Source organism: Choloepus didactylus, chromosome X (genome assembly GCF_015220235.1).
Source record: "Choloepus didactylus isolate mChoDid1 chromosome X, mChoDid1.pri, whole genome shotgun sequence".
Classification (NCBI taxonomy): Eukaryota; Metazoa; Chordata; class Mammalia; order Pilosa; family Megalonychidae; genus Choloepus; species Choloepus didactylus.
Genome location: NC_051334.1, coordinates 36949435 through 36956978, shown reverse-complemented (window position 1 = coordinate 36956978; position 7544 = coordinate 36949435). Strand labels below are relative to the sequence as shown.

The following is a 7544-nucleotide window of genomic DNA, read 5'->3' as shown; positions in this document are numbered from 1 at the left end:
TGCTTCAAATAACAGGCACACACCACAAAACTGGGCGTGGACATTAGCCTTCCCTGCAACCTCAGCTGATTGTCCCAGAGTTGGGAAGGTAGAGCAGTGTGAATTAACAAAGCCCCATTCAGCCATCATTTCAGCAGACTGGGAGACTCCCTACACAGCCCAGCAGCCCAGAACTGCCCTGGGGGGACGGCACTCACCTGTGACACAGCACAGTCATCCCTCAACAGAGGACCAGGGGTGCACGGCCTGGAAGAGGGGCCCACTTGCAAGTCTCAGGAGCCATACGCCAATACCAAGGACTTGTGGGTCAGTGGCAGAGACAAACTGTGGCAGGACTGAACTGAAGGATTAGACTATTGCAGCAGCTTTAAAACTCTAGGATCACCAGGGAGATTTGATTGTTAGAGCCACCCCCCATCCCTGACTGCCCAGAAACACGCCCCATATACAGGGCAGGCAACACCAACTACACACGCAAGCTTGGTACACCAATTGGACCCCACAAGACTCACTCCCCCACTCACCACAAAGGCTAAGCAGGGGAGAACTGGCTTGTGGAGAACAGGTGGCAGGTGGACGCCACCTGCTGGTTAGTTAGAGAAAGTGTACTCCACGAAGCTGTAGATCTCATAAATTAAAGATAAGGACTTCAATTGGTCTACAAATCCTAAAAGAACCCTATCAAGTTCAGCAAATGCCAAGAGGCCAAAAACAACAGAAAATTATAAAGCATATGAAAAAACCAGACGATATGGATAACCCAAGCCCAAGCACCCAAATCAAAAGACCAGAAGAGACACAGCACCTAGAGCAGCTACTCAAAGAACTAAAGATGAACAATGAGACCATAGTACGGGATACAAAGGAAATCAAGAAGACCCTAGAAGAGCATAAAGAAGACATTGCAAGACTAAATAAAAAAATGGATGATCTTATGGAAATTAAAGAAACTGTTGACCAAATTAAAAAGATTCTGGACACTCATAGTACAAGACTAGAGGAAGTTGAACAACGAATCAGTGACCTGGAAGATGACAGAATGGAAATGAAAGCATAAAAGAAAGAATGGGGAAAAAAATTGAAAAAATCGAAATGGACCTCAGGGATATGATAGATCATATGAAACGTCCAAATATAAGACTCATTGGTGTCCCAGAAGGGGAAGAAAAGGGTAAAGGTCTAGGAAGAGTATTCAAAGAAATTGTTGGGGAAAACTTCCCAAATCTTCTAAACAACATAAATACACAAATCATAAATGCTCAGCGAACCCCAAATAGAATAAATTCAAATAAACCCACTCCGAGACATATACTGATCACACTGTCAAACAAAGAAGAGAAGGAGCAAGTTCTGAAAGCAGCAAGAGAAAAGCAATTCACCACATACAAAGGAAACAGCATAAGACTAAGTAGTGACTACTCAGCAGCCACCATGGAGGCGAGAAGGCAGTGGCACGATATATTTAAAATTCTGAGTGAGAAACATTTCCAGCCAAGAATACTTTATCCAGCAAAGCTCTCCTTCAAATTTGAGGGAGAGCTTAGATTTTTCACAGACAAACAAATGCTGAGAGAATTTGCTAACAAGAGACCTGCCCTACTGGAGATACTAAAGGGAGCCCTACAGACAGAGAAACAAAGAAAGGACAGAGAGACTTGGAGAAAGGTTCAGTACTAAAGAGATTCGGTATGGGTACAATAAAGGATATTAATAGACAGAGGGGAAAAATATGACAAACATAAACCAAAGGATAAGATGGCTGATTCAAGAAATGCCTTCACGGTTATAACGTTGAATGTAAATGGATTAAACTCCCCAATTAAAAGATACAGATTCGCAGAATGGATCAAAAAAAATGAACCATCAATATGTTGCATACAAGAGACTCATCTTAGACACAGGGACACAAAGAAATTGAAAGTGAAAGGATGGAAAAAAATATTTCATGCAAGCTACAGCCAAAAGAAAGCAGGTGTAGCAATATTAATCTCAGATAAAATAGATTTCAAATGCAGGGATGTTTTGAGAGACAAAGAAGGCCACTACATACTAATGAAAGGGGCAATTCAGCAAGAAGAAATAACAATCGTAAATGTCTATGCACACAATCAAGGTGCCACAAAATACATGAGAGAAACACTGGCAAAACTAAAGGAAGCAATTGATGTTTCCACAATAATTGTGGGAGACTTCAACACATCACTCTCTCCTATAGATAGATCAACCAGACAGAAGACCAATAAGGAAATTGAAAACCTAAACAATCTGATAAATGAATTAGATTTAACAGACATATACAGGGCATTACATCCCAAATCACCAGGATACACATACTTTTCTAGTGCTCACGGAACTTTCTCCAGAATAGATCATATTCTGGGACATAAAACAAGCCTCAATAAATTTAAAAAGATTGAAATTATTCAAAGCACATTCTCTGACCACAATGGAATACAATTAGAAGTCAATAACCATCAGAGACTTAGAAAATTCACAAATACCTGGAGGTTAAACAACACACTGCTAAAATATCAGTGGGTTAAAGAAGAAATAGCAAGAGAAATTGCTAAATATATAGAGACGAATGAAAATGAGAACACAACATACCAAAACCTATGGGATGCAGCAAAAGCAGTGCTAAGGGGGAAATTTATAGCACTAAACGCATATATTAAAAAGGAAGAAAGAGCCAAAATCAAAGAACTAATGGATCAACTGAAGAAGCTAGAAAATGAACAGCAAACCAATCCTAAACCAAGTACAAGAAAAGAAATAACAAGGATTAAAGCAGAAATAAATGACATAGAGAACAAAAAAACAATAGAGAGGATAACTATCACCAAAAGTTGGTTCTTTGAGAAGATCAACAAGATTGACAAGCCCCTAGCTAGACTGACAAAATCAAAAAGAGAGAAGACCCATATAAACAAAATAATGAATGAAAAAGGTGACATAACTGCAGATCCTGAAGAAATTAAAAAAATTATAAGAGGATACTATGAACAACTGTATGGCAACAAACTGGATAATGTAGAGGAAATGGACAATTTCCTGGAAACATATGAACAACCTAGACTGACCAGAGAAGAAATAGAAGACCTCAACCAACCCATCACAAGCAAAGAGATCCAATCAGTCATCAAAAATCTTCCCACAAATAAATGCCCAGGGCCAGATGGCTTCACAGGGGAATTCTACCAAACTTTCCAGAAAGAACTGACACCAATCTTACTCAAACTCTTTCAAAACATTGAAGAAAATGGAACACTACCTAACTCATTTTATGAAGCTAACATCAATCTAATACCAAAACCAGGCAAAGATGCTACAAAAAAGGAAAACTACCGGCCAATCTCCCTAATGAATATAGATGCAAAAATCCTCAACAAAATACTTGCAAATCGAATCCAAAGACACATTAAAAAAATCATACACCGTGACCAAGTGGGGTTTATTTCAGGCATGCAAGGATGGTTCAACATAAGAAAATCAATCAATGTATTAAAACACATTAATAAGTCAAAAGGGAAAAATCAATTGATCATCTCAATAGATGCTGAAAAAGCATTTGACAAAATCCAACATCCCTTTTTGATAAAAACACTTCAAAAGGTAAGAATTGAAGGAAACTTCCTCAACATGATAAAGAGCATATATGAAAAACCCACAGCCAGCATAGTACTCAATGGGGAGAGACTAAAAGCCTTCCCTCTAAGATCAGGAACAAGACAAGGATGCCCGCTGTCACCACTGTTATTTAACATTGTGCTGGAAGGGCTAGCCAGGGCAATCCGGCAAGACAAAGAAATAAAAGGCATCCAAATTGGAAAAGAAGAAGTAAAACTGTCATTGTTTGCAGATGATATGATCTTAAATCTAGAATACCCTGAGAAATCGACGATACAGCTACTAGAGCTAATAAACAAATTTAGCAAAGTAGCGGGATACAAGGTTAATGCACATAAGTCAGTAATGTTTCTATATGCTAGAAATGAGCAAACTGAAGAGACACTCAAGAAAAAGATACCATTTTCAATAGCAACTAAAAAAATCAAGCACCTAGGAATAAACTTAACCAAAGATGTAAAAGACCTATACAAAGAAAACTACATAACTCTACTAAAAGAAATAGAAGGGGACCTTAAAAGATGGAAAAATATTCCATGTTCATGGAAAGGAAGGCTAAATGTCATTAAGATGTCAATTCTACCCAAACTCATCTACAGATTCAATGCAATCCCAATCAAAATTCCAACAACCTACTTTGCAGACTTGGAAAAGCTAGTTATCAAATTTATTTGGAAAGGGAAGATGCCTCGAATTGCTAAAGACACTCTAAAAAAGAAAAACGAAGTGGGAGGACTTACACTCCCTGACTTTGAAGCTTATTATAAAGCCACAGTTGCCAAAACAGCATGGTACTGGCACAAAGATAGACATATAGATCAATGGAATCGAATTGAGAATTCACAGATAGACCTTCAGATCTATGGCTGACTGATCTTTGATAAGGCCCCCAAAGTCACTGAACTGAGTCATAATGGTCTTTTCAACAAATGGGGCTGGGAGAGTTGGATATCCATATCCAAAAGAATGAAAGAGGACCCCTACCTCACCCCCTACACAAAAATTAACTCAAAATGGACCAAAGATCTCAATATAAAAGAAAGTACCATAAAACTCCTAGAAGATAATGTAGGAAAACATCTTCAAGACCTTGTATTAGGCGGCCACTTCCTAGACTTTACACCCAAAGCACAAGCAACAAAAGAAAAAATAGATAAATGGGAACTCCTCAAGCTTAGAAGTTTCTGCACCTCAAAGGAATTTCTGAAAAAGGTAAAGAGGCAGCCAACTCAATGGGAAAAAATTTTTGGAAACCATGTATCTGACAAAAGACTGATATCTTGCATATATAAAGAAATCCTACAACTCAATGACAATAGTACAGTCGGCCCAATTATAAAATGGGCAAAAGATATGAAAAGACAGTTCTCTGAAGAGGAAATACAAATGGCCAAGAAACACATGAAAAAATGTTCAGCTTCACTAGCTATTAGAGAGATGCAAATTAAGACCACAATGAGATACCATCTAACACCGGTTAGAATGGCTGCCATTAAACAAACAGGAAACTACAAATGCTGGAGGGGATGTGGAGAAATTGGAACTCTTATTCATTGTTGGTGGGACTGTATAATGGTTCAGCCACTCTGGAAGTCAGTCTGGCAGTTCCTTAGAAAACTAGATATAGAGTTACCATTCGATCCAGCGATTGCACTTCTCGGTATATACCCGGAAGATCGGAAAGCAGTGACACAAACAGATATCTGCACGCCAATGTTCATAGCAGCATTATTCACAATTGCCAAGAGATGGAAACAACCCAAATGTCCTTCAACAGATGAGTGGATAAATAAAATGTGGTATATACACACGATGGAATACTACGCGGCAGTAAGAAGGAACGATCTCGTGAAACATATGACAACATGGATGAAACTTGAAGACATAATGCTGAGCGAAATAAGCCAGGCACAAAAAGAGAAATATTATATGCTACCACTAATGTGAACTTTGAAAAATGTAAAACAAATGGTTTATAATGTAGAATGTAGGGGAACTAGCAATAGAGAGCAATTAAGGAAGGGGGAACAATAATCCAAGAAGAACAGATAAGCTATTTAACGTGCTGGGGATGCCCAGGAATGACTATGGTCTGTTAATTTCTGATGGATATAGTAGGAACAAGTTCACAGAAATGTTGCTATATTAGGTAACTTTCTTGGGGTAAAGTAGGAACATGTTGGAAGTTAAGCAGTTATCTTAGGTTAGTTGTCTTTTTCTTACTCCCTTGTTATGGTCTCTTTGAAGTGTTCTTTTATTGTATGTTTGTTTTCTTTTTAACTTTTTTTGATACAGTTGATTTAAAAAAGAAGGGAAAGTTAAAAAAAAAAAAGAAAAGGAAAACAAGGAAAAAAAAAGATGTAGTGCCCCCTTGAGGAGCCTGTGGAGAATGCAGGGGTATTTGCCTACCCCACCTCCATGGTTGCTAACATGACCACAGACATAGGGGACTGGTGGTTTGATGGGTTGAGCCCTGTACCACAGGTTTTACCCTTGGGAAGACGGTTGCTGCAAAGGAGAGGCTAGGCCTCCCTATGGTTGTGCCTAAGAGCCTCCTCCCGAATGCCTCTTTGTTGCTCAGATGTGGCCCTGTCTCTCTAGCTAAGCCAACTTGAAAGGTGAAATCACTGCCCTCCCCCCTACGTGGGATCAGACACCCAGGGGAGTGAATCTCCCTGGCAACGTGGAATATGACTCCCGGGGAGGAATGTAGACCTGGCATCGTGGGACGGAGAACATCTTCTTGACCAAAAGGGGGATGTGAAAGGAAATGAAATAAGCTTCAGTGGCAGAGAGATTCCAAAAGGAGCCGAGAGGTCACTCTGGTGGGCACTCTTACGCACACTTTAGACAACCCTTTTTAGGTTCTAAAGAATTGGGTTAGCTGGTGGTGGATACCTGAAACTATCAAACTACAACCCAGAACCCATGAATCTCGAAGACAGTTGTATAAAAATGTAGCTTATGAGGGGTGACAATGGGATTGGGAAAGCCATAAGGACCACACTCCACTTTGTCTACTTTATGGATGGATGTGTAGAAAAATAGGGGAAGGAAACAAACAGACAAAGGTACCCAGTGTTCTTTTTTACTTCAATTGCTCTTTTTCACTCTAATTATTATTCTTGTTATTTTTGTGTGTGTGCTAATGAAGGTGTCAGGGATTGATTTGGGTGATGAATGTACCACTATGTAATGGTACTGTAAACAATCGAAAGTACGATTTGTTTTGTATGACTGCATGGTATGTGAATATATCTCAATAAAATGAAGATTAAAAAAAAAAAAAAAAAAAAAGAACATGTCCTTGCTTGGGTACATAACACCTCCCGGCCTCTGTCCTGCTTTTTGGGTCTTTAATGTTTTCTAAGGTCACTCATCAGAACCCACCCAGCAGGCAAAATGATGCGGCAGATTGAAAGCAAGGAAGATTTTCAGGCAGCCTTGAATGATGCTGGAGATAAATTTGTAATAGTTGATTTCTCAGCCATGTGGTGAGAAAATGATCAAGCCTTTCTTCCATTCCCTCTTGAAAAGTATAACAAGGTGGTGTTCCTTGAAGTAGATGTGGATGACTGTCAGGATATTGCTGCAGAGTGTGAAGTCAAATGCATGCCAACATTTTAGTTTTATAAAAAGAGACCAAAGGTGGGTGAATTTTCTGGTGTTAATGAAGAAAAGCTTGAAGCCACCATTAATGAATTAAGTTAATATGTTTTCTGGAAACATAACCAGCTGTCAGCCATTTAAAATTTACCTTGTAATTTTTTTATTCACAAAAAAAGAAAGATCACATATGAAGACTGTATACCCAACTGTCATCTGATTATAAATGACAATAAAATATTAATTCTACCCTTAAAAACAAAACATGGCCTTTTCTGGGGTACATAACAGCTTCAGATTGCCATACTCCC

General features: G+C 38.9%; 1 pseudogene; it reads left to right on the top strand.

Annotated features, from left to right (window-relative positions):
* The first annotated feature begins 7029 nt into the window (after positions 1-7029).
* LOC119523668 lies at positions 7030-7338 on the top strand (annotated as a pseudogene).
* Positions 7339-7544: the final 206 nt, after the last annotated feature.